The 22,858-nt window shown below is 40.6% G+C and overlaps 1 protein-coding gene across 5 annotated transcripts in view; it reads right to left on the reverse strand.

The window, feature by feature from the left end:
* CCDC112 (coiled-coil domain containing 112) overlaps positions 1–22,858 on the reverse strand; it is a 234,437-nt gene that overhangs the window by 53,803 nt on the left and 157,776 nt on the right. The window contains exon 3 of one of the 5 annotated variants that reach the window (XM_079918790.1): positions 239–359. The exons of the other annotated variants lie outside the window; for them this stretch is intronic. The gene's annotated coding sequence lies outside the window, so the exon portion shown is untranslated. The remainder of the gene's footprint in view (positions 1–238; positions 360–22,858) is intronic. 5 annotated transcript variants of the gene reach the window in all.

Raw genomic sequence — 22,858 nt, forward strand, 5'->3', positions numbered from 1 at the left:
ACTGAGGCTTGGAGAGTTAGTGAAAATATCACACGTCATTTACCACAGTCTGGTTTTCTATGTTTACTGAAAATGTCCCTCTCATGTACATTACCCTTCCTGCCCCAAGAATGGAGTGAAGAGATCCCCTCTCTACAAATGTGTGTCCTGAGCTGGGACGTGGCTGTAGGGCACAATCTCCTTTGGCCAGACGTCGCACTGAGACTCATTCATATCAGTCACTGCATATTGAACTCACCTGAGCTTCAGGAAGCAGGAATTAGAGCCCAGATCTTTCCCATTCCAGAGAGCTTTTTCTCCTTCACTGTTGTTTTCTATCTTTCTTTTGGCCACAGAACCCCATTTTCAAACATTTTACACTGAAGAAAAGGAAAAAGTAATTGCTTTGCTTGAAGAACAGGGTTGGGGAGGGGCCAGAGCCCCACCTGCTCTCACCAATTCCCTCCACTGGAGGCCTCCGAGGGGCTCATACTGAAGCAGTTACTATATGAAGCCCTGCTGACTTTTGACTCTCCTTTGAACAGAAGAGGCACAGAAGTATTACCCTGTTGGCTGCAACGGGATGAGAGTCCTGGTGAGAAGAGAAATGGCACCCAGGTGAGCAGATGAAAGCGCCTCCCCCTCACTATGTGGGATTTGGAAGGCCCTGGTGCCCACAGAGTCCTGCTTCACCTGCCCCTCACCTGCTTGCTGACACCAGGATGCCACAGTTACAGCACCAATGATCAAATGCAGGTACTTTTAAAGGGGTAAAAGTTTAAGCTACTGTCAGTTATTTGCACCTAAATCTAACAAAGAACCAAAGTTTTTTAACAGGTAGGAGACAGAAGAAAATGCAGAGAAAGAAGAAAAAGATTGCTCAAACTGGGAAGCCGGGCGCTAAAAAAAAATCTCTTTACTTCACAATGTTGCTGAGATCCAGCCCTGAGTGTGGAGTTTGTGGCCAGAAACCTTCCTGCCAACCGAAGCAGGTGAAATCCTGTCACAGCAGACGCAGCTCAGGGCACAAAGCAGCTGAACAAAGCATTTGCTTGGACTCCCGTACAGGACTTTTAGGCAGACAGAATACAAACGCTCAGATTTGAGAATTCAATGTGAAACATGAGGTCATTTAGCTGCTCTTCAAAACAAGCAAATCTTTTAAAGTAGATTTTTATTGCTTCCAAAATTATTGTGTTATTTGGAGGCTTTCTTTCCTACTTTGGCACCATGTGGTTTTCTTTTGATTTCTTAGATTAAAAGAAAATGATAAATATATTCAACATTTAAAAAATAAGTCCCAAATTATACATTTTCAAGAGAGGGAACTTTCACCCTTGCATTTCTGATGTGAGTCTTTGATACTCTGCCAGGATTTGACTTCGAGCCATTAATCCATTAGGATGATATAAAAATCTATGTCCTCTGCCCCCATGACCCACGCATTCAAGCAAAAAAAAAACTAGCATGACAGATGATGTTTCACAGAGCCCACTGGCAAATTTCAGGGTCAGAGATTTCCAAAAGAGGAAAATTTCCTAGAGAGTTTCTATGTAAAGATTCTTAGCAAGTCCTTCCCTTGTGACAGTTCTGAACTACTCATCTTCCTTTATGCAGAGCTGAAAGATCAGAACAAGATGTCAGACTGAGCACACATACCTACCTCTCTAAATCTTTTCAATTAACAGGATACATATTTTAAAAATAAATAATAAAGTCATGCTAAAAAACAAGGACTGCCACTAATGGACTAGACATTTTGAAAATTCCCTGAAAGACAGCGAGAAGACAAGGCTGGCTGATAGAGGACGCTGCTGGAGAGGGCAAGTGTTCCTGGATCACAGACGCTGGGTCCCAGATATGGGGACACGAGGGTCCCACAACGCTGGGAGTACATAGTGGTACAGGCGTTACTGATGGCAACGTGGCGGTATGGGTCAAACATTTTAAATGTGCGTGATTTTCAAACCAGAAATTAAACATCTAGCTAGTTTCCTTAGAAAAATACATATATATACGTGCCCAAAGAATACAAAGATATTCATTATGGTAATGATGGAGTTATGATATACGCATGTGATATATTCACAACAGTGGAGAAAAAAACTGTACTGACATGTAACTATCATGTACTAGTATGTAAAGGTCTCCATGACATTGTGCTAAGTTTTTAAAAAGTTTTTTAAGAGTGGTAAAACAACCCATAAAATCTAATTCCATTAAAACTTTCAATGGACATTTTTCTATCTGTAGATCTATATATATATATGTGTATTTATACAAATGGATATAAAATCATCTGGAAGGATATATAGCAAACTGCTAGCCATGATTGTCTTCTTCTTCTATATACCTCTATATACCTTGAACTTTTAAGACAAATTAGAATATATTCTTGTTTTATGTAAATTTTGTAAACATTCAAGGTTTGAGAACAAAGAGGAAACCAGATATTTCAAACATCCAAGGCACCAGATTTAATGAAGTGCTAATTAGTAGTTCATTAGTCAAGTAAACATACAACTTCTCACTGTGCTTATTTTGAGTCTCACAGCTTTTAAAAATTGGTGTGATAGAAGTTACAGCTAGGCAGGGACGGAGTTCTGGCTCTCACTAGGCCTCTGTGGGTACTTCCCTGGCTGGGAGGGGTTGGAAGTCCCTTGCTCCAGATACTGACTGGGGAGGGAGGGAGTCCCATTACCACTGGGTGGTGGTGACTGACTCCCTGACGCCACCCTGGGGGGAAGGAGGAGGAGTGCCTTGTTACTGACCCTGCCAGGCCCCCGCATGCTCTCACCTGACATCTCACCTGACACCGCCAAGGGAGGGGCCTGTTACTGTCTGACAGGGATGGCTTCCGACCTGGCCTTTTCTGACACCATCTCCTTCCAGCCTGCTGAGAGTGGAAGTCTAGGCTCCCCACTTAACTTTCGCTGGGTGTCTGGCTGGAGGAGAGTGGTTATTATCTAAAGGCTTTCTGTCTTACTAGGCTGCCCTTTTCCGGGTCCTTTGGTTAGAGAGCGCTGGCTTTTGTTGGGCTTTTTTTTTTTCTTTTTTTTTTTTTTGCTATATGCCGGCCTCTCACTGTTGTGGCCTCTCCCGTTGCGGAGCACAGGCTCCGGACCCGCAGGCCCAGCGGCCATGGCTCACGGGCCCAGCCGCTCCGCGGCACATGGGATCTTCCCAGACTAGGGCATGAACCCGTGTCCCCTGCATCGGCAGGCGGACTCTCAACCACTGCGCCACCAGGGAAGTGTTGGGCTTTTTTTGTGTCTGCAACCACTGGCTTTTCTGGGTGGCTAGCTTCTTTAGCTCCAAGTCAGGGATAAAGGAGGCAGAAGGAGAACCCAGAGAATTAAACACCAAGTTGTTCCGTGGGTTCCTCTGTCCATGGACGGTCTGCCTTCTCTCTCCACCTTTCAGATTATTTTAATTTTTGTTTTTATATATAATGTCTAGGGTTCTTAGTTGCACTTAGTGGAAGGAATAGAGAAAAGTATGTCTACTCCATCTTTCTAGAAGTGGAAGTCCACTTTTTCCTCTTAAAATGTTCTCTAGGGGGCTTCCCTGGTGGCGCAGTGGTTGAGAGTCCGCCTGCCGATGCAGGGGACACGGGTTCGTGCCCTGGTCCGGGAGGATCCCACATGCCGTGGAGCAGCTGGGCCCGTGAGCCATGGCCGCTGAGCCTGCGTGTCCGGCCTGTGCTCCGCAACAGGAGAGGCCACAACAGTGAGAGGCCCGCGTACCGCAAATAAAAATAAATAATAAAAAAAAAAGTTCTCTATTTTAATTTACAAAAAAAAACATGTTTACTCTGACAAGTGAAACAATAAAAGTATGTATAAGGAAAACAGTAATATAAACTCTGCCTCCATTACCCCCCTATTTCTACCCCCCTTTCCAAGATAACCAATGTTCATGACCTGGGGTGTATTCTTTTCACCTATTTTTTCCATGTTATTGCAAACATATGTAAACGTAAGTATGAACTTTTGTTTCTCTAAAAGTGGTTTTCTACTTGTCAAAGATAAGCAAGCTTTGCATTATGTTGAAGTTTAGAAATTACTGGAAACACTATTATGAAAAAACAGTGGAGGGGATATAAGCAAAGTGAACTGCTGTCGAGAATCGCAGAAGATACTCTGTGCTTTCATCGTGTGGGAGAAAAACAGAGAAGAAGAGAAAGGAAAAAGAGAAAGGAAGACAATATCTAGCGATTTTTCTGAGAGTTTATATATATAACTGAAGTGATTAAAACAGGTATAATTTACATACTCTTCTGCACCTGCAATCTGATCCTGGGATACACTGAAGAAGGGGCTGCCTGGTGAGTGGACTGCAGGAAAGATGCCCGTGACTGTCGCTCGCTGTGTGAGCGCCCAGGGGCCACGCTGGACCAGGCCCTAACAGAAGTGTGTCTTCCTTCTCTCAGGTGAGCACCTCCCACTGCCACCCCCGGGGCCTCGAGGGTCCTGTTTGCTCACAGGAGAAAACCCCTCCATCTGCACCAAATCCTCACAGCTCAGGACCTCCATCCAACCAGAGGGGCGGTGGAGGGGAGCTCTGGCACCTCTGCTTTAGGGAATGAGGCTGAGCAGGCTCAAGACCACAGAGCCAGGCCAGAAGACAGTGGCCTCCCTCCCCACCAACACGTGTGATGGGGGTCCTGACACCTAAAGGGGAAATGAAACTTTTCCCTTTTCTCAGAGACAGTCTGCTCGGCACGATGTCAATTGATGTGGCTTCAGGAAAGAAGGAGGCCTGTTTTCCAGAGCCCAGGTCTGAGGGGGCTCACATAACATTATTGTCAGCTCCCTCTGAGGGTTCTCCAGCTGGGGGTGAGGCTGGTCCTCCTGACTCTGAGTGACAGCAGCAGTGCCTCCTCTTCCCCACTTTTATTCAAGTCACATGGTCCACTGAAGGTCTGGCCAGGAGAATGGGGGTTGACTGCACACTGCTGGTTAATCTTCTTGTTTAGGTAGTGGCTATGGCAGAGATTCTACAGCCATACTGCCTGCATTCCAATCCTGGCTCCAAGCCTTGTGAACTGTGACCTCGGGCCAAGTCATCTATCCTTTCTCCTCCTTGATTTACTTCTTCGTAAAGTGGATATAATAAACATAGGCCTGACGTGAGGATGAAGTATTTAAATTAGAACAAGTCCAGGCACATGATAAGCGCTCCTAAAGTATCAGCTGGTTATTGTCATCTGGTTTTCTCAAACCCAGTGCTTTTCAAAAACGCACAGAGAAATTGTGATGCATCTTAAAGATGCAGTTACGGCTTTCTGTGTTTCATCAATCTCCTTTGATAATTTCTGTACAGAGGGAATAAGAAGTGAGACAAGTCAGTGACCACGGTGGAAAGGGTTGGGGAAGTGATCTCTGAACAGTAAGTCTGAGAGTGGGAGGGAAGAGATGGACAGATAGCTGGACAGCTATATCTAAGTAAGAGCAAGGGAAAAGAGGTATGTACAGTAAGTCACAGTTGTCTTACAGATTGAAAATAATTGGTACACGGTGTTCTGTTTCATTTAAAAATACTGTAGGAAAGCTTTTGGGTCAGCATCTCTCATAGCATCTATCACGTCCTTTGTGATAGAATTTGGGGAGGTGGTGGAGGAAGGCTTTTCTTTCCTAGGAAGGTGTTGGGGTGTGATGTTGCCTACGTGAGAGACAGAGAAGAAAGGTTCTTCTCCCTTCTCTGGGCTGTAGATCAGCTTCCTCCTCCTGGTGAAGAAAGTCAACCATCCCATTTCACTGTGTCCATGTTCACCTCCAAATTTAGGGTGGCCTAGAGATTTCAGGCCTCCAGGTCACACAACTCCTCTCAAATAATGACCCGATAAAGAGGAACACTGTTTTCAGTTTTGAATCTCTGAGTGTTGCCTTTTTATTTGACTTGATGATTTTTACTCCTCCTTTAACTACAGCCAGGTTAATTGGGTGTACTGTTTGAAGCCAGGCTCAAAACAGGAGCAATTAAATTCATTAGACCTTTGAGAGATAAATTAAAATATACTTTTTTTTTCAAGAAATGGTACAACAGCTTGGAACCTGATTCACAGTTACCTTCCAACGTTCTCAATATTATGAGATGATCTAGGCGTTCAATCTTACAAAACTATTTATACCTCACTGTCCTGAAGCAAAGGAACTTCTGCTGCTGAACCTGTTCCAGGGATTTGTATGGATTTGAATAATGAATAGGGAAGTTCCTGCAGGAACACAGAGTCTCTGTCACAGAAATCTTTTATTTCTTAGAAATAGCCAGCTGGAAACAGGCCACAATACCCCAGTTGTCCCCAGGCCTGTGTTATAGGGAAAAACTGACAGCCACCCCCCATCAGGTATTTCCATGTGCAATACGATACCATGGAAGAGTACGGAGTATTTATTATCAATTTTATCCTCATATGATTTTTCTCTTCTCAAGTTCAGCAGATGTTAACATAATTAGAACGTGAGGGTCTATTTTCGTTACTGAAAACATATAAACCACTTCTGTATTTAGCTGTATAATAATCTAAATCCTCACTGACCAACCACATTAATGGATGGTGTTCTTTTTACTTAATAAAAACCCTTTTCATTACTCTTTGATACCCTTTTTCTTTCATGTGTTTCTGTACCCTTAAAGTTAGAAAATTTCTCCATTTCTCTTCTCTCAAACCAAGACAGTCTCCTAATCAGTGGAAAATTCACTTTTTATTTGTAGTGTCAACTCTAGGTTTGACAAATAAGTGCTCTGGGGTGGAAACAGAAGAGTTGCCCTCCCTCACCCTACTTGGTCTTCTCTACCACTGTTCTATATACCTTATTCCACAAAGCAAATTTTTATGGTGTAATATAGTAAAAGAGAACTAGAAATAAGTAATATTAGATAGATAATTGAGCCCAAAACAGTTTGAGGAAATATTTCTCAAAGTGTGGTCCACGCATCCCTGACACCAGAAGAATCCCCTGCAGAGTTTGTTAAAAGTGCAGATTACTGGGCACCACCTCAGATTTATTCATTCAAAACTTTTGTGGATGGGGCCTGGGAATTCTGCATTTTTGACAATCTCCCTGAGTGATTCTGATGCTCACTAAAATTTAAGGACTTTAAGATTTGCTGAATGAGTTGCTCCTTCTAGACCCCAAAAGTGTCAGTTGACAACCACTTGGAGAAAATACCTGGTCCTTAAAATACAACAGAGAGAAAAAGAAAGAATAAATGATTATTGAATGTGTAAAATGTGCCAGAGACGGTGCTAGTTAGAAATTTATAAACATAATTTATTTAAATATTACAACTTCTTGTTGAGGTGTTGGTTAGTTTACAGTCAAAAAGTGGAACCATTCCACTCCTGGGTACATATCCCCCAAAAAACCCCAAGACACTAATTCAAGATACATGCACCCCCATGATCATAGCAGCGATATTTACAATTGCCAAGATATGGAAGCAACCTAAGTGTCCATCAACAGATGAATGGATGAAGAAAATGTGATGTGTATATATATATATATGTATAAAAAAGAATAAAAATTTGCAGCAACATGGGTGGACTTGGAGGGTATTATGCTTAGTGAAATAGGTCAAAGACAATAATGTGTGATATCACTTACATGTGGAATCTAAAAAATAAAACAAACTAGTGAATATAAGAAAAAAAAGAGAGACAGATATAGACAGGGAAGGGGGGAGGGGAAAGACAGGGATAGGGGATTAAGAGATATAAACTATATGCATAAAATAAATGAGCTACAAGGATATATTGTGCAGCACAGGGAATACAGCCAATATTTTATAATAACTATAAATGGAATATAACCTTGAAAATTGTGAGTCACTATGTTGTACACCTGAAACTTATACAACATGGTATATCAACTATAAATCAATTTTAAAAAGTGGAACCAGAATGCATAAAGAATATTCTGAAATTTAACTAATGCATCTTACACCCATCTTCTGGAGTTGGGAACAGGCTCTATGACTGCACAGAGTACAGGAAATGGACAGATGAACATTACCCAGAGATATCTCATGGTGGCCTGGAGGTGGCACTGAGTCTCTGGGATGCCTCATCATTTAGATGACCAGTCTACACTCATCATGTGTAGTTGGTTTATAAAATGGCTTTTGTCCCACATATATGAGGAATATGGATGGAGAACAGGATATATATATATATTTTCATATATCATTAAGACTATCATCACTAAAATTTTTTCAACAAGTATATCAGCTACCATTTACTGACAATGTATACTGGACTCTATGCTAAAGAGTAAATTTTCAGAATTTACTCTTCATAATGGCCCTATGAGGTAGGTGCTATTATTATATATACTTTCCAGTTAAGAAGCAAAAATGTGAAACTTGTGGACACTCACAAAGCTAGTCAGCAGCAGAGGCTGGAATGTCTTGTTTGATTCCAAAGTCCACTGGAGTCCTACACACTGGAATTGATGAAGCAAAGTTCAGCTTATGTTGTGATACTTGAGGGGAGAGCCAGTGTTGCAATATATTTAGAGAAAATTTTATATCTCTTTGTATATGGCTAAATAACAGAATTGAGTAGCTATGGACCACTTCCTGTTGTACATTCTTAGCCCTTCTCTCTTTTCCCAGACAACCCCAATCCCCCTTTCTCCATATTCTTCCAAGACCTTAAATGTCCACTTAATATATTTATTTACTTTTCCTTCTTTTTTCTTTTGAATTTTCTTTTATTTATTTTTTTATACAGCAGGTGCTTATTAGTTTTCCATTTTATACATATTAGTGTATATATGTCAATCCCAATCTCCCAATTCATCACACCACCTACCACCGACCCCCGCCACTTTCCCCCCTTGGTGTCCATAAGTTTGTTCTCTACATCTGTGTCTCTATTTCTGCCCTGCAAACCGGTTCATCTGTACCATTTTTCTAGGTTCCATATATATGCGTTAATATACGATATTTGTTTTTCTCTTTCTGACTTACTTCACTCTGTATGACAGTCTCTAGATCCATCCACGTCTCTACAAATGCCTCAATTTCGTTCTTTTTTATGGCTGAGTATATTCCACTGTATATATGTACCACATCTTATTTATCCATTCGTCTGTCGATGGGCATTTAGGGTGCTTCCGTGACCTGGCTATTGTAAATAGTGCTACAATGAACACTGGGGTACATGTGTCTTTTTGAATTATGGTTTCCTCTGGGTATATACCCAGTAGTGGGATTGCTGGGTCACATGGTAATTCTGTTTTTAGTTTTTTAAGGAACCTCCATACTGTCCTCCATAGTATCAATTTACATTCCCGCCGACAGTGCAAGAGGGTTCCCTTTTTCCACACCCTCTCCAGCATTTGTTGTTTGTAGATTTTCTGATGATGGCCACTCTAATTGGTGTGAGGTGATACCTCACTGTAGTTTTGATTTGCATTTCTCTAATAATTAATGATGTTGAGCAGCTTTTCATATGCTTCTTGGCCATCTGTATGGCTTCTTTGGAGAAATGTCTATTTAGGTCTTCTGCCCATATTTGGATTAGGTTGTTTTCTTAATATTGAGCTGTATGAGCTGTTTATATATTTTGGAGATTAATCCTTTGTCAGTTGATTCATCTGCAAATATTTTCTCCCATTCTGAGGGTTGTCTTTTCATCCTGTTTATAGTTTCCTTTGTTGTGCAAAAGATTTTATGTTTCATTAGGTCCCATTTGTTTATTTTTGTTTTTATTTCCATTACTCTAGGAGGTGGATCAAAAAATACCTTGCTGTGATTTATATCTAACAGTGTTCTTCCTATGTTTTCCTCTAAGAGTTTTATAGTGTCTGGTCTTACATTTAGGTCTCTAATCCATTTTGAGTTTATTTTTGTGTGTGGTGTTAGGGAGTATTCTAATTTCATTCTTTTACATGTAGCTGTCCAGTTTTCCCAGCACCACTTACTGAAGAGACTGTCTTTTCTCCATTGTATATCCTTGCCTCCTTTGTCATAGGTTAGTTGACCACAGGTGCGTGGGTTTATCTCTGAGCTTTCTATCCTGTTCCATTGATCTATATTTCTGTTTTTTTGCCAGTACCATATTGTCTTGATTACTGTAGCTTTGTAGTATAATCTGAAGTCAGGGAGTCTGATTCCTCCAGCTCTGTTTTTTTCCCTCAAGACCTCTTTGGCTATTCGGCATCTTTTCTGTCTCCATACAAATTTTAAAATTTTTTGTTCTAGTTCTGTAAAAAATACCATTGGTAATTTGATAGGGATTGCAATGAATCTGTAGATTGCTTTGGGTAGTATAGTCATTTTCACAATATTGATTCTTCCAATCCAAAAACACGGTATATCTCGCCATCTGTTTGTATCATCTTTAATTTCTTTCATCAGTGTCTTATAGTTTTCTGCACAGAGGTCTTTTTCTTGAATTTACTGAGGCTAGATTTGTGACACAAAACGTGATCTATCCTGGAGAATGTTCCGTGTGCACTTGAGAAGAAAGTGTAATCTGCTGTTTTTGGATGGAATGTCCTATAAATATCAATTAAATCTATCTGGTCTATTATGTCATTTAAAGTTTGTGTTTCCTTATTAATTTTCTGTTTGGATGATCTGTCCATTGGTGTAAGTGAGGTGTTAAAGTCCCCCACTGTGATTGTGTTACTGTCGAATTCCTCTTTTACAGCTGTTAGCAGTTACCTTATGTATTGAGCTGCTCCTATGTGGGGTGCATATATATTTATAATTGTTATATCTTCTTCTTGGATTGATCCCTTGATCATTATGTAGTGTCCTTCCTTGTCTCTTGTAACAATCTTTAAAGTCTATTTTACCTGATATGAGTATTGCTACTCCAGCTTTCTTTTGATTTCCATTTGCATGGAATATCTTTTTCCATCCCCTCACTTTCAGTCTGTATGTGTCCCTAGGTCTGAAGTGGGTCTCTTGTAGACATCATATATATGGGTCTTGTTTTTGTATCCACTCAGTGAGCCTGTGTCTTTTGCTTGGAGCATTTAATCCATTCACGTTTAAGGTAATTATCCTTATATGTATGTTCCTATTACCATTTTCTTAATTGGTATGGGTTTGTTTTTGAGGTCCTTTTCTTCTCTTGTGTTTCCCACTTAGAGAAGTTCCTTTAGCATTTGTTGTAGAGCTGGTTTGGTGGTGCTGAATTCTCTTAGCTTTTGCTTGTCTGTAAAGCTTTTGATTTCTCCATCGAATCTGAATGAGATCTTTGCTGGGTCGAGTAATCTTGGCTGTAGGTTCTTCCCTTTCATCACTTTAAACATGTCATGCCACTCCCTTCTGGCTTGAAGAGTTTCTCCTGCGAAATCAGCTGTTAACCTTATGGGAGTTCCCTTGTATGTCATTTTTCCCTTGCTGGTTTCAATAATTTTTCTTTGTCTTTAATTTTTGCCAATTTGATTACTATGTGTCTCAGCATGTTTCTCCTTGGGTTTATCCTGTATGGGACTCTCTGCGTTTCCTGGACTTCGGTGGCTATTTCCTTTTCCATGTTAGGGGAGTTTTCAACTATAATCTCTTCAAATATTTTCTCGGGTCCTTTCTCTCTCTTTTCCTTCTGGGACCCCTATAATACGAATGTTGGTGCATTTAATGTTGTCCCAGAGATCTCTTAGGCTGTCTTCATTTCTTTTCATCCTTTTTTTAAATTCTGTTTCGTAGCAGTAAATTCCACCATTCTGTCTTCCAGGTCACTTATCCATTCTTCTGCCTCAGTTATTCTGCTATTGATTCCTTCTAGTGTATTTTTCATTTCAGTTATTGTATTGTTCATCTCTGTTTGTTCTTTAATTCTTCTAGGTCTTTGTTTAACATTTTTTGCATCTTCTGGATCTTTGCCTCCATTCTTTTGCAGAGGTCCTGGATCATCTTCCCTATCATTATTCTGAATTCTTTTTCTGGAAGGTTGCCTATCTCCACTTCATTCAGTTGTTTTTCTGGGGTTTTATCTTGTTCTTTCATCTGGTACATAGCCCTCTGCCTTTTCATCTTTTCTGTCTTTCTGTGAATGTGTTTTTTGTTCCACAGGCTGAAGGATTGTAGTTCTTCTTGCTTCTGCTGTCTGCCCTCTGGTGGATGAGGCTAGCTAAGAGGGTTGTGCAAGTTTCCTGATGGGAGGGACTGGTGGTGGGTAGAGGTAGCTGTTGCTCTGGTGGGCAGAGCTCAGTAAAACTTTAATCTGCTTGTCTGCTGGTGGGTGGGGCTGGGTTCCCTCCCTCTTGGTTGTTTGGCCTGAGGCGACCCAACACTGGATCATACCGGGGCTCTTTGGTGGAGCTAATGGCGGACTCTGGGAGGGCTCACACCAAGGAGTATTTCCGAGAACTTCTGCTGCCAGTGTCCTTGTCCTCACGGTGAGACATAGCCACCCCCAGCCTCTGCAGGAGACCCTCCAACACTAGCAGGTAGGTCTGGTTCAGGCTCCTATGGGGTCACTGCTCCTTCCCCTGGGTCCCTGATGCACACACTACTTTGTGTGTGCCCTCCACGTGTGGAGTCTCTGTTTCCCCTAGTCCTGTCGAAGTCCTGCAGTCAAATCCCGCTAGCCTTCAAGGTCTGATTGTCTGGGAATTCCTCCTCCTATTGCTGGACCCCTAGGTTGGGAAGCCTGACGTGGGGCTCAGAACCTTCACTCCAGTGGGTGGACTTCTGTGGTATAAGTGTTCTCCAGTTTGTGAGTCACCCACCCAGCAGTTATGGGATTTGATTTTATTGTGATTTCACCCCTCTTACCATCTCATTGTGGCTTCTCCTTTGTCTTTGGATGTGGGGTATCATTTTGGTGAGTTCCAGTGTCTTCCTGTCAATGATTCTTCAGCAGTTAGTTGTGATTCCAGTGCTCTTGCAAGACAGAGTGAGAGCACATCCTTGTACTCTGCCATCTTGAACCAATGCCTGTCCATTTAATTTAAAGTGAGGAGAATTATCTTGTTGCAGATGAGAGTTGTGCTGGGTTTTACAGGGATATGGTAGAATTTATACTAACCTGTGTTATTTTTAAGGCATTCCAGTTAGAGCTGCCCAGTTATCAGTGTACACTAAACTGTGAGTGGACATGGATAATGATTATACATAGTAAGTTTCACTTCATCTATTAAGACTTCTCATATAAGGGCCCAGGAACATTTGGTCCCCCACCAACATATTATACACATGGCAAATCTTACATTAAAAGAATATTAGTCAAATGCTTCAAGTAAGAAAAATTAAACTTGTCTGCTAAGGAAAAATATTTAAACTTTTTTACCCATTTACCAGCAAACAACTGTTGGGAGATAATTCTCCACAGGGACTCTTGAATTTCTTCATGTCTTGTGAATAGCGGCACAGGCTGCTTTTGTTCTTATATATCTTTTCAAGGATGTTTATACAGAGAACAGCCTTGGAAGACAAAGATCATGTCTCCCTCTGGAGCAAAGAACAGGCATGCTTACTGCCTTTATAAAATATTTGGCTTCCCTAAGCTCAGAGTTTCTCCCTTATAATGTCACTCACTGCATTTCGAGGTGTCACCTGCCCTTCTTAGAATCACCACGTGGGAACTGGGGCTCAAGGAACTGGAACAGAAAATGCTGATACTCTGGCTACTGTTAATGCCAGGAGTGAAAAAGTTCTTTATTTCTGACCTAGACGTGTTGTATCTTTGGCCAAGATCCATTAAACTAGGGCAGGCTAACTTGTTAAGCTTGCAAATGGTGTGAAATCTCAGACCCTTAAGAGTCCTTGACAACAGCAAATCATTATTATTGTTTGTATTGTTGGTAACTATTTTTTGAGCACCTAATGTGAATCAATGAATAAAACTCTATTCTAAGTAATGTACCATATGACCTCATTTAATCCCTACTATCTTGTTGTGAAGTAGATAACATTAACACCATTCCATAGCTGATGATACTGAGACTAAAAGAGCAGGCACTGATGGCTGCCTTTCTATTAGCCATTTCCCCCTTCTCAATTATATTCTGACTTTTATTCTGATATCCACCCCTTTTGCACCCAGCAAGGAAGTCATCCCTTCCTCTAACTTTAAGGGTGAGCCTATCCCATTTTTCCATTTTTGAACTTTATTCTAAGCTAATAAGGGCATGACATTCCCCTAGCCATAGAAACTGGTTAGAAAATGAACACATTATCCAGTATGGGAAAAGGGAAATGGGGGACAGTGAACTAGGGAACTTCTGAGAAAGAAGTTTTCTTGCTCGTACACAAAGCCATAGGGAAAGGTAGATTCTCTTCCTCCAAATGGTGATATGTGCCATCAGGGTAATCAGAATGAATGCTGGACATAATACTGAAGCAGGGTCTGGAGTTCCCTGTTGTGCCCTATATCACCCCCTTAGGTGCTAGACTGTGGGAAAGTCCTGGGGTGTGATGCTGCAGCAGCTGGATGTTGGGGGCCCTTAGCAGGTACTTATCAACTGGTACCAAAATACTCTAAAACATTAATAACTGGTAAGGCTATACTAGGATGTTCAAGTGTGATGCCTGAAACTGCTACAACCATCCCCTACCAGTCAGAGGAAGAAGCTCACACAGAGGAGGGCAGAGCCGGAACAGTCACAGAGGTACGGCGAGAGAGCCCCTGACAGCTGCCCTCTCTAGACTTTTTCAATTAAAAGACTATAGATTCCTTTTTCATCTAAGCTAGTTTCGATCTGGATTTCAGTTACCTGCAGTCAAAAGCATCCACAGAAACAGTAAGTAACTACTGGGTTGGCCAAAAGGTTTGTTCGGTTTTTTCCGTAAGATGGCTCTAGTAGGGCTTAGTTGTCTTTAACTTCATTTGAAACAATTTTGTTCGATTGTATTGTGACAGCTGTCATATCAGCGTGCATTAAAAAAAAAACTTATCAAAACTGGTGAATTTTTGTGTAGCCATTTTAATATTGAAGATGGAAGAAAAAAGCAACATCTTTGGCATATTATGCTTTATTATTTCAAGAAAGGTAAAAACACAACGGAAATGCAAAAAAAGATTTGTGTAGTGTATGGAGAAGGTGCTGTGACTGATCGAACATGTTAAAAGTGGTTTGTTAAGTTTCATGCTGGAGGTTCCTCACTGGACGATGCTCCACGGTCGGGTAGACCAGCTGAAGTTGATAGCGATCAAATTGAGACATTAATTGAGAACAATCAACGTTATACCACACGGGAGATAGCCAACATACTCAAAATATCCAAATCAAGTGTTGAAAATGCTTTTGCACCAGCTTGGTTATGTTCATTGCTTTGATGTTTGGATTCCACATAAGTTAAGTGAAAATACCCTTCTTGACTGTATTTCCACATGTGATTTTCTACTTAAATGTAATGAAAACATCCTATTTTTAAAATAAGTTGTGACGGGCGATGAAAAGTGGATACTGTACAATAATGTGGGGTGGAAGAGATCATGGGGCAAGTAAAATGAACCACCACTAACCACACCAAAGGCTGGTCTTCATCCAAAGAAGGTGATGTTGTGTATACGGTGGGATGCGAAGGGAGTCCTCTATTATGAGCTCCTTCCAGAAAACCAAACAATTCATTCCAACAAATACTGCTCCAAATTAGACCAATTGAAAGCAGCACTTGAAGAAAAGCATCCGGAATAAGTCAACAGAAAACGCATGATCTTCCATCAGGATAATGTAAGACCACATCTTTCTTTGATGACCAGGCAAAAACTGTTACAGCTTGGCTGGGAAGTTCTGATTCATCCACTGTATTCACCAGACATTGCACCTTCGGATTTCCATTTATTTCGGTCTTTACAAAATTCTCTTAATGGAAAAAATTTCAATTCCCTGGAAGACTGTAAAAGGTACCTAGAACAGTTCTTTGCTCAAAAAGATAAAAGGTTTTGGGAAGATGGAATTATGAAGTTGCCTCAAAAATGGCAGAAGGTAGTGGAAAAAAAGGGTAAATACATTGTTCAATAAAGTTCTTGGTGAAAATTTAAAATGTGTCTTTTATTTTTACTTAAAAACCGAAGGCACTTTTTGGCCAAACCAATACTTGGAGGGCTCAGAGTAAGTAAATAGCCACACTAGAACTGAAAAGTGTGGCTTTTGTCTGTCTGGCTTAAATGTCCCTGCTTTTTCTGATGCATCATGATGCTCCCAAGTATCAAATAAATATGAAGAAGTTATCTGCACACTGCAAAGGCTGCATTCAAATTTTAGTTACTAAGAACTCCAAGAAAAATGCAAAAGTAATATCAGTGTTAACCCTTCTGTATATTATTGAGAGTTCTCCCCACTCCTATTAGGAAACGTACCAATATAGCCTAATAATAATAATATTAACATAGAGAAAAAATATATAATAAAATATATCTGATGTTCAGATTATTTACTGGTGGTAGATCTGACAGCTCAAGTCAGACTAGATAACCAGAAACCTGTTCCAGTAAAGGCCTTTCACATTAACAACATCTTGAGAGCACACATGAGCACGTTCTAGATTAATCCCACGATATTTTGAACATTGTCATTAGTATGTCACATCATCATTAACATCTCCCAGATTTACTTTTTTTTCATCTCACAGTCACCCCAAAGTCCAAAAATTAACCACTGTTCTGGAAAAAAAATGACTTGGACTGTTCATATTTCTTTGCTCAATCAAGAATCCATGTAAATGGGGACTCTCCTGGTGGCGCAGTGGTTAAGAATCCACCTGACAATGCAGGGTACACGGGTTCGAGCCCAGGTCCAGGAAGATCCCAAAGGATGCAGAGCAACTAAGCCTGTGCACCACAACTACAGAGTCTGCGCTCTAGAGCCTGTGCGCCACAACTACTGAGCCTGCGTGCCACAGCTTCTGAAGCCCACGCACCTAGAGCCCGTGCTCCACAACGAGAAGCCACCACAATAAGAAGCCCACGCACCACAATAAAGAGTAGCCCCCACTCACCGCAACTAGAAAAGCCCGCTCGCAGCAACGAAGACTCAATACAGCCAAAAATAAATAAAATAAATAAATTTGTAAGAAAGAAAAAAAAAGAATCCATGTAAATGAATACTATACATTTGCATCTAGCTTAATTAATGGTCTTTGACAGTGTTTTCTGGTAATCTAATATATATACTTCTTAAAATAAAATATTTGCACATATTTAGAGCTCACTTACTCATAAAATGTTAAGAGTTAGAAAGCTCTTAAAGACTTCCAGTTCAAACTTTCTTATTTTATATGTGAGAAAACTGTGGCATGGAGAGGTTAAGTGGTGACGGCAGGCCACTTTAAAAATATCCTAATTTTAGTGAGCCATTGTCCTTTAAATGCATATTTGATTTTTTTTTTTTTTTGGGAAATACGCAAAGTCATTCAGTGTGACATGTGAATAAAAGACAGGGAGTGGGACATAGATCAAGTTGAATTAACATGTAGCCTTGTAAAATATGAGTAATGAGCCTGTGATTTTGATATGGTAGATCCAAGTATAACTTAAAGGCAATGTTTTTAAACTACATTAAACAAAGAGAACATTATTTAGAATGGGGCCAAAACCTCACAAGGTTACACCGAATTTGGAACTATATTGCTAATTTTCAAAATATTTGGAAATTTTTACTTTTGATGATCTATTTCTCACTCAATTCCACTGTGGTAGGAGAACACACTCTAAATGACTTCAGTACCTTAATATGTGTTGAGGTGTCCTTTATGAGCTGACATACATTCAATTTTGGTAAATGTCCCATGTGCCCTTTAAAAGAGTGTGTATTCTGTTGTCTTTAAGTGGAGTACTCTGGATATCAATTAGATCAAGTGCGTTAGTTGTATTGTTTAGATCTTCTATATCTAGTGAAGCTACCTCTGCTTTTTCTATCCATTACTGAGAGAGATTAAATTTCTCATTATAATTATATATTAATTCATTTCTCTTTTTAGTTATGTCCATTTTTGCTTTGTATAATTTGAAGTTATATTATTAGCTGAACTCAAATTTAGAATTTGTTCTATCTCTTTAGTGGAATGACCCTTTATCATTTTGACATAGTCCTTTGTATTAATCTGAATCCAATCAGTGGGTTAAACAGTAGACATTTAATAAAGTTAATAGGCTTAATAAACAATTATTATACCCTGATAAGAGTGACTATAAAGTATAAGGAAAATCTGCATGGTATCCTACATCTGAGAGAGTACTCAAGAAAGGACAAACATGGAAGGAGTTCAGACCTTGCTGGAGAAGGTGTAGCTTAGATTACTGTATAGTAGAGGAGTTCACTGGTTTTGCCCAGGCCGGAGCTGGTCTGCAGTCACTGGGTAAGCAGGAAGCAACTCTTTGGAATGCAGGTGGAGGTAGGGGATCAGCAACTGGAGATAAGGGTGTGCAGAGGGAGCAGGACCTTGATGGGAGCCCAAAGGCAAGGTGTGGGTGGCCTGCAGAGGAAATCAGAGTGCCAGTGTGGGCAGGAGGCCTCGGAGGAGCTGGTTTCCACGCTGAGAGGATCACAGAGAGGTTATCAACTACATTTCTGGACATCTGTCTGAAATAATTTTCCCTTTGTCTGAAAAACTTTTAATATTTCTTTCAGTTCAGGTCTGTTGATAACAGATTCTCTCAGATTTTATTTGTCTGGAAATTACTGTTTTGCCTTCATCTTTGGAGAATATATCTGCTAGGTAGAAACTTCTAGGTTGACAATTGTTTTCTTTTAGCACTTTAAAGATGCCATTACATTCATTGCCTTCTGACTTCCACCATCTCTCTTCTGCCATATCTTCCAATGTGACCTAACTTGTCAGTCTTGTTATTCTTTTGAAGGCAGTGCCTTATTTTTCTAGCTTCCTTTTCTTCTCCTTCTCCCCCTTCCCCTCCTCCTCCTCCTCCTTCTTCAAGGTGTTCTCTCTGTCACTTTTAGCAGGGTTACAATGATGTGCCTCATTGTGGTTTTCTTTGTATTTATCCCTTTAGGGGCTTGGAAAGCTGATTGAGTTTGTGGATGGATTTTTTTTTTATATCACTTTTGAAAAATTCTTGGCTATTATCTTTTCAAATATTTTTTCTACCTTATTTCTTCTCTTTTTCCCTAGGAGTCCAACTGCACTCATGTTAGATCTTTTTACCTTACTGAATGTGTATCTTCATCATGTCTCATATGTTTAATCTGGGTTTTTTAAAACATATTAATTTAGTTTGTACCTGAATAGCTGGGTCATCTGTAGGTCTCTTTCTATTGCCTATTTCTTTTCTTTCAGTCCTGTTTCCTGGTATGCCTGGAATTTTTTAAAAGTAAATGCTGGACACTGAGTTTGAAAAATTGTGGAGGCTTTGGAGAATGCCATATACCTCCAGAGAAGGATTTACACTATTCTCTAAGGCACATACTTTGCTAGGCTTTGGGAAAACAGAAGTGAATAAAACAGGTAAAATCTCTGCCTTCATGGAGTTTACATGCAGTGGGGACAATAGACAATAACATGAAAAAATAATAATAAAGTAAGCAGTGATAAAGAATATAAAGAGAAGTAAAGGGATAGAGGTTAAAGGGTGGACATTTAGACAGGGTGATCAGAAGGTGACATATGAGCTAAGGTTGTATAAAGTGATGGGGAGAGACATGAAAGTATTTATGGAAAGGGTGATTCAAGCAGACAGAAAAACGAATGCAAAGGCCCTAAGGCAGTGGAGTGCTTGCCTGGTTCAAGGAATAGCAAGGAAGCCAGTGTGGCTACAGGGGAGCGATCAGTGGGAAGAGTGGTGGAAGATGTTGCCGGAGAAGTAAGTAGAGGCTATATACTACAACCGTGGAGCCGAGAGGAAGAACTTTGGATTTTATTCTGTGTACGATAGATAGCCACTGAAGGATTTTGAGGGAAGAGATGATGTGATCTGATTTAGATTTTAAAAGGATCATTCTGCCTGATGTGTCTGGAATAGACTGCAGCAGGGCAAGAATGTCACTAGGGAGGCGAGTTAGGGGGCCAGAGTTATAGTGATCTATGCCAGGGCTGATGGAGGCTTGGTCTGGAGAAGTAGCGGTGGATGTCAGGAGAAGCAGTTGGATTTGGAATGTATTTCTGAAGGTACAGGCAGCAGATTCCAGTGATGGCTTTGATGGAAGTTCTGCAGAACTTGCCACCTGCACAGGCCATGCAAAATAAATACTCATGTTTGCACCTAGTTTTATAGCCTTTTCCTTGATGAGAACCCTCCACCGATTTGTGAGATTCTTTTACACAAAACCTGACTCTGTCCCTGGGGTCTGAGAGAAAAAGCAAGCAAAATATGGTAGCTCTTAGGTTTTGGCCAGAGTGACAGGTGGAATGGTAGCGACATTCTGAGCCGTGGTACCCTGGGAAAAGAATAGTTTGGAGGGGATGTCGAATTCTATTCTGGACATACTAAATAAAGTTTAAACTCCTCACACTGGCACTCAAGACCTCATTCTACTCACAAAAGCTCTTCTCCCACTGCCACCTAGGCTTGTGTTTGTGAAACTTTTCAGGTTTGAATGTTCCTTCCTCTTCTTTCTCTATTTTTTCTTGAAATTTTACTCATTCTGCAAGGTTTAATATAAATGAAAGCTTTCCTGTAAGAGTTGACTTCCTCCTCCATGTTCCAGGGATGGAAAACTGGAAGTCCACAGCAGGCCCTCAGTAGTCTTTAAATTCAATGTGAATGTTTTAGACTGAACAAGCATTCTCCTGTTGGCTTGGTCACCCCTACTGCCTTGGTTGCAATCACTCATTTCTGTTTCTTGCTTAGATCCTTTGCCATTTGAGTTTATGAACCATGACCTTCTCAAATCATTTTGCTTGCATCCCTTCTACAGCAGTTACACACTGGGTCCTTTATTCACAGCAGCAGCAGTTTGGTCACAGAAAGTTTTGCACATTTTCATAGTATTCTACTTTTCTGATTATTTTCCTCTTTTATTCTTTTTCTCTGTTGTTACATTTTTTTTCCCTTATGGAAAATTTAGGGCTGCAGAAATAGAATGCAAGGGTAGAGGAAAAGACTACCATCCAAACTGACTGCTGATTTTATTTGACCTGATTTCAAATTGCTCTCTCAGTTTGTTTTGTGATGAAGCAAATATTTCACACTAATGCCACCTGAATAAAAGGTAAAGTTTACCTTTTACTAGGCTAAGGCTATGTGAAACAGGTCAGTTTAATTTTAATTAAAAATGAAGGATTAAATAAATATTTAAATCATGAAATGTTTGAACAGTTTTTATTAAGAAAATCTACTCCTAAGTCCAACCCTTAGGTCAGACCTTAGGGAACAAGAATAAAGTGAATCCACCCTTTATCAGGATAATGTTTTAAAACCTATTTGCAGTTTACAAATACAGAAAGGCAGCAAAGTCCACAGGCAGGGCAGCTTTCACAGAGAAGGGCTGTGGCGAAACCAGATGCCTTACTACTTGTTTCATTTAGCAGTTGTAATACATGTCCTTGCCAGTTTGTTTTGTTCCCACTTAATTCCCAACGTCCCATCTTCTTCCTAATGGAAAATCAGCTTTGAAAAACTGCTCACCAAATTGCCTTCAGTGAGTCAAAATTTCATAATGTAGCCCTGACTGATGGAGTCCTTTGCTAGATTTTGCTAAGTTACCCCTGGGAAGCAGTCAGTGGAGAGAGGAGGAAAAAATGCACAGGAATATTAACGGACATGATAGACCGTTCTGCTCAGTGTGTTACAAAATCAGAGTGAGGCTGTAACAATCAAGCTTTGATTTTCTCCCCATTTCTCTGACCTTTCAGAAATTCTCTCCAAGGAAGTGTTTTGAAGTATCTAGATGGAAAGCATTACGCAAACTCAAGGTGTCCAACTCATATGTGGTCTGTGCATAGGGAAGAAGGAGGGTTTTTCTGTGTGCTTCATGGAAGAGCGAGGAGTATCCTTCTAACCCTACCTACCCCACTTGCATATCTGACTTGGGTTACGGCTGCTCCTTTACACAGCCTCTGAGCTGTATGCTGCATGGAGCCATGGCCAAGTGTGCATAAGGCACAGCTGTCTCTGCCCCATAGTTCTGACACCTCCTCAGAAGACTCATGGCTCTATACCCTTCTCCAGAGCTCTCATTCCAGGCAATGAAATTGAAGATACATACGTAGAAGGAATCTTTTCAGTTACTTCATGGCCAAAGGGCAAGATAGTGACAAAGCTTAGCCTCATGCGGAATGGAGGGAGCCTCTTCCCACTAGAAGGGCTGCCATCTTGGGCAGAATGGAGGCAACATGTAAGGTGCTTCTCCGTGAGATTCACCCGGCTCTCCTCCCTAAGTGTGGGGGACCCACCACAGCCACCAAAGCACAGGGTCCCCACACTGTGTTGTCAAGGGGAAAGACACCTGCCCTTCTCAGAGCAGACCTACAGAGTCCAATGATGGGGGCAGGGCCCAAGGATGGAGTTGACTACACTGCCATTTTCTGCTCATACTGGGCTGCTGGGCTGCTCCTCAGCAACAAATTTCTGCATCTCCAAGGGGGGAGCCATGGGTACTGAGGAAGGGTTTTCTCTCCTTCACACTCAGAAGGCCATACTGCTCCTTCCTTCCTGAAGTTAAAAAAGAGTTTCCTGTGTGTGTGTGTATAAGTGTGTATACACACATACATACATATATATACAAATATATATTGAAATACATATGGACATTGAATATATATTATATACATAATATATCGAACACAATATGTATTGTACAAATATATGTTATATATGTACATACACATGCATGTGTGTATGCATGTGTGTATGTGTGCATACTTGATGGAGCCTGATTTGCATTCCTGTCCATCACCAGAGAAAAAATTAACCTTCTTTTCTTCAACAGACAATAGGGTACTCAAATAAAACAAGATGATGATATACTAAGATCTAACTCAGCCTTTCTCAAGCAGAGTTCTATGAGAGAATTAT

This window comes from Stenella coeruleoalba (assembly GCF_951394435.1).
Source record: "Stenella coeruleoalba genome assembly, chromosome: 3".
Lineage (NCBI taxonomy): Eukaryota > Metazoa > Chordata > Mammalia > Artiodactyla > Delphinidae > Stenella > Stenella coeruleoalba.